The sequence below is a fragment of the Pavona decussata genome, unplaced genomic scaffold (genome assembly GCF_977016875.1).
Source record: "Pavona decussata unplaced genomic scaffold, jaPavDecu1.1 SCAFFOLD_155, whole genome shotgun sequence".
Taxonomy (NCBI): domain Eukaryota; kingdom Metazoa; phylum Cnidaria; class Anthozoa; order Scleractinia; family Agariciidae; genus Pavona; species Pavona decussata.
The window spans coordinates 2,302,203-2,313,570 of record NW_028145567.1 but is presented as its reverse complement, the minus strand read 5'-3'; the positions used below and the strand labels follow the sequence as shown (position 1 = coordinate 2,313,570).

At 37.6% G+C, this 11,368-nt stretch overlaps 2 long non-coding RNA genes across 2 annotated transcripts; both read left to right on the top strand.

The window, feature by feature from the left end:
* The first annotated feature begins 1,548 nt into the window (after window positions 1–1,548).
* Window positions 1,549–2,557, top strand: LOC146465829 (uncharacterized). Its single transcript, XR_014868175.1, has 3 exons — window positions 1,549–1,660; window positions 2,094–2,247; window positions 2,495–2,557. It is a non-coding gene; the product is annotated as an uncharacterized LOC146465829 (long non-coding RNA).
* A 2,868-nt stretch (window positions 2,558–5,425) lies between these two features.
* Window positions 5,426–6,913, top strand: LOC146465828 (uncharacterized). The gene is made up of 3 exons (XR_014868161.1): window positions 5,426–5,618; window positions 5,738–5,858; window positions 6,283–6,913. It is a non-coding gene; the product is annotated as an uncharacterized LOC146465828 (long non-coding RNA).
* The last annotated feature ends 4,455 nt before the right edge of the window (window positions 6,914–11,368 follow it).

The window sequence follows — 11,368 nt, the reverse complement described above, 5'->3', positions numbered from 1 at the left end:
TCTGCGAATTCTGCGATCGTTTTTCTTTTGTGAAATCCATCTCACTCAACTGACCGAACAGCGACAACCGAGCAATCTATTGACCGGCACCGGCTAAGTAACGACTTCTCTTCGAGTAGGATTTTTTCCGTGTAGCTTCGTCAATTTCGTCTCATGGACTGCTTCCATTTAGCGACGTCATCTTTCGGGTCCGCTCAACACTTAACTTGCAGACAGTTTCGTTCTTCATCAAGCAAGAATTATTTTTCTCGTCTCTCGTTTTTATTTCGCGCATATTATTTTCCTGTTGTTTCTGTGGCTATCTTCTGTTTCTTAGCATGTCTCTAAATCTGCTGCCTCTTTACTGAACTGTGTGGGAATTCATAAGCGAAAGTAGTAGCTTCTTTACAATGACATGATCAATGCAATGCCATTGAAATTGCGTTAAACGCATCACGAGAGTACCAAAGGGATCTCTCTTACATTGGATACTATTGTTCTCACAGCTAGCGACGTGGACTCAATTGACCAGGCTTGGGTAGCACGCGATCGGTTTCTGTTACATTATCACGTACACCCTTTACACTGCAAAAGTCTTTGCAAATGTCTGGTAATTTCCCAAAGTTTTAACTACAAAATGTTTTCACTTCTCATCCACATAGTTAACTTGTCAAAGCTTATTCTAAATTCTTACCTTTTCAAATGCATATACTGCTAGCTTATTCAGTACTGAACTTCTTGCCACACACCCTTGTTTTGTCTTCCTAGCGTTGGCCGTTTTCCCTTATTTCTCACTAGTTCAATCTGAAATCTTTCTCTTGAATTGGTATTCAGCAAGAGATTTAATAATCTCTTTTACTGCCTGGAACAGCAAGGCTCGATTCTGTTCATTACTTAGAGCCCTCTGTTGCATCATTACAACAGTTCTCAATTTATTCTCTTGTTAATTATCATTAACTATTTTTTTTTTGTTATTATAGTTGTTTGTGTCCGTGTCCGTGTGTGTCTTGTAGCGATTGTGTGAGCCGATTAGCGAGAAAGAGAGAGAGTGTACACTCGCGATCTTAGGCTTCCTAAAGGTTTTCGCGGTAGTCCAGTCAGGTCTTCTCGCACTCATTCGACGCTCGCCTCGCGGCTCCGTCGCTCGTCGGTCACTCTATCGGCGCATAAGAAGATGACCAGAGGGATCTCCGCAACAACACAAGCCTCTTCGTTCGCGTAATAATTTCTATTTATATTCACGACAACAAGACGTGAACTGATGCCGGGTGTGCAGCGCGAACTATGAACCTGAGTGTTTATTGCCGTCCGAATATGGCTACATCATTCAATATGGTAACTAAACAAAACATGGAAAGAATCCTGAACAAAGTCACTCAGGCTAAACTAGCCGTGTGCGCCGCCTGATACGAAAACTAAAAAAAACCAATGAGGAAAATTGGGAACGTATTCCGTCGCAAAAACCTTTGGGGGTTAAAGGTAAGAAGAAATAAGGTAAACAGTTAAATAAAAAGTTGAATGTTCGAGAGGTGAGTTCCGCCAAATATATATTCATTTATTAACCGGTTTTTATTTAAGTTCATTCTAGGTTGAAATCACTTGGAAGAATTGGGATCAGTTTAACCAACAATCCACTCGTGACCTGAAAACTGGCTAGGTTAGATAAGAAAGCCGATCAAAGGTATGTTGTGAGAAATAAGGCCCACCGGCACGCGCTGCAACACGCATGCATCTATACCATGAACACGCAGACATTTATAGTGATGAGAATGATGTATTATTCAGTCAGTGACACAGGCATACTCAGAAAAAAGAAATCCGAGTGCTCCTATCAGGAGTCAAACCTAAGACCTTCCGATTACTTGTTCGGATGCTCTACCACTGAGCTACAGAAAACTCAGCTAAACTAGGTCAAAATCACGTAACTGATAAGATGAAGTCGTATGTGGATTTGAACTTGGATGGCCAGAGGGCAAGAATAAAACCCGGTAAAACCCGTTGCAAAACAGCTACTGGAACGCTATGATCCCTCCCTAATCATTACACGAAATGAAACTGTGTGCGCATAGTACGCGCAAAGCAGATATGGGTTTAAATATCTTGTATTTTAACAGGAAGATCTTTGAAGAGGAAGGAGAAAACTAGAAGGAGAAACAGGATTTAACCGACCAATGATGGACTTAGAGTTCTCGATGATGGAAATCTCTGGAAGCTACCCACTGGCAGGTGAAGAGACATTAACTTCTTACAACAAAAATCGGTTAACAGGTGCGTTTGACAACCTAATAGGATTTATTTTGCATCATCAATTTTCAGTAGAAGAGAACCGACAGAAAGGAATATAGTTATATTTTACTTGTTATTAAATTTCAAAGGCTTTGAACCTGCTATTTCATCCCTATTGGTAAGGTAAAGTTAAGAATTTTAGCGAAAATGAGAGACGCAGAGGAAATTATAACCATCACATGAAAGTTTTCAGAATCGGTGGTTAATAGCTCTTACTTAAAATTTTCAGTTTCAAGACGGAGAAGATGGAGAAGGACTTCAACAATAATATTCGGAATGATGACAAGCTTACCCGCTTCAAAGGTAGTTATCCTATACTTGTAAAGCATGATGTTTACTTTCAAGATGTGCCATTTGAGAACAATTCGCTGAAGGTTTCTTTAAAGGAAGCTTTAGCAACGACGACGTCAAAAATGCAAAAGGCTTACTAACCGAAATAACAACTCTGCACGTGCATTACACTTTTTTGTAAGTTTTGTGCCGTCACTGCACGACTAGGACGTGACGTGAAGTTTTTCTGTTGCCGGGGACGTTTTACAGAAGACGTAACACACGACGATGAACTTTTTCTTTCTCTTTCTAAACTTGGAACCGGTACATTTAAAGCGAATTTCATTTGAATAATCGCAACGACGTTTGAAAAATACACCAATTCATTTTAATAGTGACATTTTTGCTGCCGTCGCTAAAACTCCGTCATAATTTCATCTCTGCAGAAGCGTAACATGTTAAAAGATGAGCTGGCACCGAGAACCAGGCCCACAGGCGGAAACCCTGCGCTTCAAGGGCGTGTGCAAGCGCGACTTGAAGGACTGCGACATCAACCCAGAAGATTGGAAAGTAAAAACAGCAGACAGCAGCAACTAGAGACCGGTCTTTAAGGTAGGCGTGCGGAGGAGTGAGGACCAGAGGGACGAACAGAGGGAACAGAGGATAGAACGCCGACGACAGAAGATGAAATCACCGCCACAACAGCCGACACCCTCCTTCACCTGTGCAACTGTGACAAAGTCCCGTAATCCGGCACTCTTCCAAACCGGCCTCCTCATTGGTTTCCACGGCACTTCCTGTACCGACTTGTAGCGACACAATAGACCAATGGGATCGTCCGATAAATACGTATTTGTTTCCAATAAACCAATGAAATCACTCGATAAATATGTAGTGGTTGACGTGACACCATGCCAGTGGACTTTACAAATGGCGACGAATGCGGTGAGTAGTAATATTTAGTATCAACATAAGGCTTTTTTTTGGATCCATCTTTTTCGTTCAATGTTATCGAAGATGCGATGATCGATGTTCGAAGATGCGATGATCGATGTCAAAGCGGTGATTTTAAAAATTGCAATTCTCAAAGTCTATTTCAAATTTAGATGAGAATGAAATGCCTTTTTGACATATGTTTGACGTATATGATAAGTTTATTTGCATTTCGTTGCAACTATTCAACAATTATCCTGTGATATAGCGCGGAAATCGCCGACGATGCCGTTTCCCGCAAAGGTCATAAACCGCGCAAAAAGAAAAAACTGTATTAGTAGGTACCGCCCTTATATGTTATGCTGTTGTTTTGCTGTTAATCATTCCTTTTTTAAATTGCTTACCTCCAGGGTAAAGCTCCAAATTGGACATCTAGAGGTCGAGGACAATGCCCCAGTTGTTCTTTCGTTTATTCCAATGCTTGGAAACCCAAGAATTGCAAGAATGTGGTTTTGAAATTGGTGGCTCATATGTAGTATATGTGCCAAAGACGAGGAAGCCTCGCCTAGATTCACCAGATTGCTGTGTCAGGATAGTGGAAGGGAATGAAATTGAAATATTTTCTATTAAGGTAAGTTAGCGGGACAACAGGACGATTGGTGTGAAGTCAAAAACTGATGTCGTTTGCCATCACGAGAAGTGTAAGGAGAAAAGGGCAGTTCATATAGCAAGTAACACCAGCTTTTTGTGTGCTAATACAGAGGCAACAAGGTCACTTTGTGATCCATCCTCAGCCAAGAACTTGACGGATGAAGACATTGAAATGTGTAATTGTGACAGCTCAACAAAGGATCTTTTGCTGAGCATAAAGCCACCACAAGATTTCCGGCACATTGTCCAAATGTCTGAGCATTGCTATGTGATTTTTATTGCTCCATGCACAGTTAACCCTACTGGGCATTGCCATATCCAGAGGTAGCAAGATGGCCATTGGTCATGTTCAAACAGTACATGTAGCAGGAAAACTGGCAACAGCAAGCAGCTAAAGAGTAAGAAAATATACCTCCATCTGCATGTCCTGTTTTGCAGCCTCAAGTTGTCATCGCCAGAATATTCAAGCCTGTTCCTTTTCCACCAAGCACTAGTTCAAGCGAGGTAGCCATAACAGCACAGTCATCAAGTTCTGCAAGCACTTCTGTAGGAAGAATGTCTGCCTTGCACATAAATCTTAAGAGGTGTATTCCGTATCCTGTGCCCCAGGAGTTTTTTAGAGCCCACGGTGAGCACGGGAACAACTGGCCAGATTGTTTTGTTCCGGAGTCAAGCCATTGCGATCTGTGTGAGAGTGCCTTGACAGCTGCACAAAGACATCCAGGTCAGGGGCACAATGATCTGTCATACATTGTTACACCTTGCAGATTCCAACCTGTTGACGTGAAAGTCAAGACCTGCACCAACAAGAGTTACAAGGTTATGCATCAAGAATGGACTGTGGAGCAAGGTACAATTACATCATATTGATTTCATTTGTATAATCGAAAAAATGAAGAAAAACAGAGTAATGAAATGAATGTGCCATAGAAAACAGGATTCATACTAGATTATTCAATAACAATATTATTGAAAGTATTTCTGATATTAACTACAGGTACATGATGGCTCAGTTTTGTTTAGCATGCATTTCTGTTTGGTCTGTTTAGCCTAAAAGAGTTAAAATGTCTTGTAAGTCATTTATTATCCAACCCTGTTGGGGTGTGAAAAATACACTCAGCCCGTGATTGATATTGCATAATGTGCCCATTCCATAGAGACGAGTAGAAATATATATGTAGCTGGATATTTTTTTGCAGTGACTATCCCTACTTATGATATTTTACTTGTCTAATTGGATAATAAAGGCCAGTAATTTTTCATGCTCTGATTGATTTTGATACTCACAAAGTCTGCCGTTCCAGGATTGGGCTGTGCCCATGTACAGCCACAACAGACGCTGCAGCTCCATCATAGAATAGAATAACCCATGGGGGACAGATCATTGTCTCCCGAGACAGAGCGTCGGCAGCAGCAACGACAACAACAACCAACAAGTGGAACAAAGAATGAGTGGATGCTGTTGACTAAAACTGAATTGAAATCTAAAGCAGAAAAAAGTATTTACATGATATGTTGTAAAATGAATAGTGAAAAAATTGGTTGGAAATTAGCTTGCATAAGTTTCTAGTCATATATATAGTAATTTTAAATAAGTCAAGGTTGTTTTTCATTCTAGGAGGACGATAAAGGAAAGAGACTTGGACAAACTTAACGAGGCCGACACATCTTGACGACGACAAGTCCCAAAATCCTGACGTTAATTTCTCGATAAAACAGGAAATAATCATTAAATGCAGGTACGTTGACTGATATAGCATTGTAGTTTGGTCCCTATATTAGTTCCAATAAGACTTAATTGATCATGACGTGTCTCGATGAAATTTCCTATCCGAAGGATTTAACCTTCTCCAGAAAAGTGAAATTTAAAAAAATCGAGATTTCTTTTAAAAAGCGCAAGGAAAAGAATTTTTTGCGAAAGATCAAAACTCCAGTTTGCTGTTTCATCCCTACGATACCGGTCCATCATGCCCCTCTCCCTCCCTCGAAGGGTAAGGGGTGGGGGTGGGTCGGTAGTGGCAGCTAGATTTCACCGCCAATCGACGTGCCCGTGGACTCGTACGGGACTTTCATCTCCACTGATGTCTGTATGAAAGAACAGACCAGAAACGAGCGAAAATTCAGTGCTACAGTTTAGTTTAATCAATCCGTCTTTAATTTTAGATTGGCCATATGGAATGTCAAGAAAGAACGTTGGATCAACGATCTACTTCTAGCCCGCACTGTGATGAAATATTCCGGAAGATGATGATAAAATGATTGACGTCATCATGTGAGGATACCAATGAAAGCCAACTGTTCTACTCTGCTCTCGATTTATAGAGCCTAATTAATTATCAGACCGCGCCCAGCAGGTCCAGGGAATACGATCCATAGGGCTGGGATTTTTCCCCCACTTAATACCGTAACAAGCGCGGTGGGGTTTTTTCATCCTATGGATGCTTGTTTCGTATTCCCTCAAGGTACTTTTAACTCGTTTCGTATCCATTATAAGGCACTTTTAGCTCCTAAGTAACACTAACGAACTCTTAGAAAACGAAATTAAAAGGGAATAATGCTGAGTTAATACGCCGTACGGAAAAGATGGCAGCTGTATATTTTATACCACAGAACCTTGCGAACCTAACACAGCCAATAAATTCATAGAAAGCCATATTTTTTTTTGAGAAATTCGTCTGTGTACTAATAACACTGTGTATGCTAGGTTTGAAGTTTTTCTTAACTGTTCTATGCATTTTTGTTAGCGTTTTTAGCAATTTCAAATGCTAAGGATTATAGGTATGTACCAGTAGCTATCTTCTTTCGGTACGGTAGACTTTTGCCAAATAGTAAGGGCCGTAACATAGCTAAGAAAAACGAAGAGACGATTAGTAAACAACAGCAAAAACAACAAGTTGAAATACAACAAAAACTTTGTATATTAGACTGTACAAACGAATGACTGCTGATAACGCCAGTACGTGTGCTGGAGAACAAATTTATTAAACAAGTTAGGTAAATGAATAATATCAATGAAAACAAGTTAGTTTGGAAAATCTAAAAAAGACGGCGCAGAGAGCATATGTTACCGAGCTTGTTAGCATTACAACTTCAAGACACCGGTTTGGAGAATGCTTAGAATAAACTGTACGCGTGCTGAGAAAATAACTTGACAATGGTAAACAAGTTGGGAGATGCTTAGTCTTACAGAGTGCCGTGTGTTAATAAAGACCTTTCATATTAAACACGTTAGGGGATTGTGCATGTGTTAGTATAAAACTGAATAAACAAGTTAGGAACTTGCTTAGTATCAAAGAGTTGGCGTGTTAGTAAATAAATAAATAAACAAGTTAGGGCAGAATACTTAGTATTAAAAAGTGCGTGTGTTAGCAAATAGCTGAATAAACAAGTTAGGTGAATACTTAGTATTAAAGAGTGCGCGTGTTAGTAAATAATAGAATAAACAAGTTAGTAGAATACTTAGTATTAAAGAGAGCGCGTGTTCGTAAATAACAGAATAAACAAGTTAGAAGAATACTTAGTATAAAGAGTGCGTGTGTTAGCCATAACTCAATAAACAAGTTAGGAGAATACTTAATGTTAAAGAGTGCGTGTGTTAGTAAATAACAGAATAAACAAGTTAGAAGAATACTTAGTATAAAGAGTGCGCGTGTTAGTAAATAACAGAATAAACAAGTTAGTAGAATACTTAGTATAAAGACTGCGCGTGTTAGTAAATAACAGAATAAACAAGTTAGAAGAATACTTAATATAAAGAGTGCGTGTGCTAGTGAATACCTGAATAAACAAGTTAGGACAAAATACTTAGTATTTAAGAGTGCTTGTGTCAGTAAATAACTGAATAAACAAGTTAAGAGAATACTCAGTATTAAAGAGTGTATGTGTTAGTAAATAACTGAATAAACAAGTTAGTAGAATACTTAGTATAAAGAGTGCGTGTGTTAGTAAATACCTGAATAAACAAGTTAGGACAAAATACTTAGTATAAAGAGTGCGTGTGTTAGTGAATAACAGAATAAACAAGTTAGAAGAATACTTAGTATAAAGAGTGCGTGTGCTAGTAAATACCTGAATAAACAAGTTAGGACAAAATACTTAGTATTTAAGAGTGCTTGTGTTAGTAAATAACTGAATAAACAAGTTAGTAGAATACTTAGTATAAAGAGTGCGTGTGTTAGTAAATAACTGAATAAACAAGTTGGGAGAATGCTTAGTATTAAAGAGTGCGTGTGTTAGTAAATAACTGAATAAACAAGTTAGTAGAATACTTAGTATAAAGAGTGCGCGTGTTAGTAAATACCTGAATAAACAAGTTAGGACAAAATACTTAGTATTTAAGAGTGCTTGTGTTAGTAAATAACTGAATAAACAAGTTAGTAGAATACTTAGTATAAAGAGTGCGTGTGCTAGTAAATACCTGAATAAACAAGTTAGGACAAAATACTTAGTATTTAAGAGTGCTTGTGTTAGTAAATAACTGAATAAACAAGTTAGTAGAATACTTAGTATAAAATGTGCGTGTGTTAGTAAATAACTGAATAAACAAGTTGGGAGAATGCTTAGTATTAAAGAGTGCGTGTGTTAGTAAATAACTGAATAAACAAGTTGGGAGAATGCTTAGTATTAAAGAGTGCATGTGTTAGTAAATAACTGAATAAACAAGTTGGGAGAATGCTTAGTATTAAAGAGTGCGTGTGTTAGTAAATAACTGAATAAACAAGTTGGGAGAATGCTTAGTATTAAAGAGTGCGTGTGTTAGTAAATACCTGAATAAACAAGTTAGCAGGATACTTAGTATAAAGAGTTCGTGTGTTAGTAAATAACTGAATAAAAAAGTTGGGAGAATGCTTAGTATAAAGAGTGCGTGTGTACTGAATAAACAAGTTGGGAGAATACTTAGTATAAAGAGTGCGTGTGTTAGTAAATAACTGAATAAACAAGTTAGGAGAATACTTAATATTAAAGAGTGCGTGTGTTAGTATAAATAACTGAATAAACAAGTTAGGAGAATACTTGATATTAAAGAGTGCGTGTGTTAGCAAATAACTGAATAAACAAGTCAGGAGAATACTTAGTATTAAAGAGTGCGTGTGTTAGTAAATACCTGAATAAACAAGTTAGGAGAATACTCAGTATTAAAAGAGTGCATGTGTTAGTAAATAACTGAATAAACAAGTTAGGACAAATTACTCAGTATTTAAGAGTGCTTGTGTTATTAATAACTGAATAAACAAGTTAGGACAAAATACTTAGTATTTAAGAGTGCTTGTGTTAGTAAATAACTGAATAAACAAGTTAGAAGAATACTCAGTATTAAAGAGTGTATGTGTTAGTAAACAACTGAATAAACAAAGTATTTAAGAGTGCTTGTGTTAGTAAATAACTGAATAAACAAGTTAGAAGACTATTTAGAGTTAAAGAAAATAACTTTAATAAACAAATTAGGAGAGAACACTTTAGTATTTAAGTATGCAAGTGTTAGTAACTCAATAAACAAGCTAGGAGAATGCTTTAGCATTAAAAAGCGCACTCGTTAATGATCAAGTCGATAAACAAGCTCGGAGATTATTCTTAGTGTTAGAGAGTAAATAACTCGATAAACAAGCTAGGTGAATGCTTAGTTCTAAAAAGCGCGTGTTAGTAAATACGTTTAATGCAAAAGTCAGGGGAATGTTGAGCGTCAAGGAATGCTTGTTTCAGTAAATAACGTTGCAGTAAACAAGCGTTAAGAACGCGTAGCGTTGAGTAAACTAGTCAAGCTTAGTTCTTTCACCCTCCCCTCCTCCCCGCCCCGGAAAAGATAGCCGGTGGGTAAACTAGCCAGCAGAATACTTAAAATATTAAAGAGTGCACGTATTATATTGGTAAATAACTTAATAAACAAGTTAAGATAATATTTACTGACAGAGAAAGAGTGGACTATATTTGATTACGTTAATAAACAAGTTAGAAGAATGCTTGATGTTGAAGATAGCGTGTGTTAGCTACCAATTTTAATGTACAGGGTAGATGAACTTGGCTGGCCCTGAAAACGATATGGTATAAGCAATACGTTAACCAATCAGCAAGAAAAGGTGGCAAAACAGTAAGTGTTTTATAGTGCGTAGTAAACTGAAAAGCAATTAAGGCTGGCCGTATGAATGAAAGTGAACTAGTGCGCATTTTTGTCAGTAGATAAACGAGATTGTTCAAAATTTGAGACTTCGAATTCTAGTGTTGGTAAACGAACAATAACTAATGAAGTTGATCAGAGTGGATTTACAAAAGTCGCGAAAAAGAAATCAGACAATCAGGCACAATTATACGCCAAACCCATTGGACTATTTTCTTTTGTTTACTACTATATGTTTAGCAATGACTGTTTAACTGTATTTTCGCTGGGTTATGTAAAGCCATGCACTCCAGATGATTAATTGAGTAAAAGCAATTTGTGGAATTTGAATTCTTGAACGTTAGTATACAACACCATGAGGAAACATTGAGAGTTGACACCAGAAACATGTTGGCAACCTTGACAGTCCGTTGAGGGGATTGAGGTGAAGACTGGAGTATTTTGTAGTTTAATAGCAAATATATTATAGTGGCAAAATGCATCATTTTGCACTTCAGGATTTTTTGTACCATTCTTGGACTGATTTTAAAATGTCTATTGCCGGAGATGATAATGTTAAGAGACCCAGAACCAGGTCATATGGTTTTGGCCTAATACGCATGCTTTCACTAACTTGTTAAGGAGCAATGCTGTAAAATTAATGTTTAGCTCGGCTGATTCGTAAATCAGAGTGTCCTGATGCTAATAAGTTGCCACAACAATCTCGTTCCAAGGGTCTCTTTCCCAACACGGTGAGGGTCTGGGAACGTAATTGGTTTGACAAAATCCGTTCGCTTAAGTTTTGACTGTTATTGGAATTTTTTTTTCGTCCGATTCTTAGTGCGTAACATTTACAGTTTTTATACCATGAATTGTTGTTCATTTTTTTAGTTTTTAATTTTTAGTATATACTTGGATTACCCGTAAACTAGCTAAGCGTAAATCCCACGTTAAATAAAGTATCGTTATCGTTGAAGTTTGTAGTCCACCTTGTACTAAATGTTAATCTTGTACTCACTAAAGTCCGATCAAAAACAGTTCAGATGTTATCATAATCAACTCCTGTTTTGACATTGAATGACTTCTGGTGTAACGGGAATGTTAATTTCTAATGTAGACCTAGAGGATTTCCACTGTAACGATTTTTTAGCTTTAGTT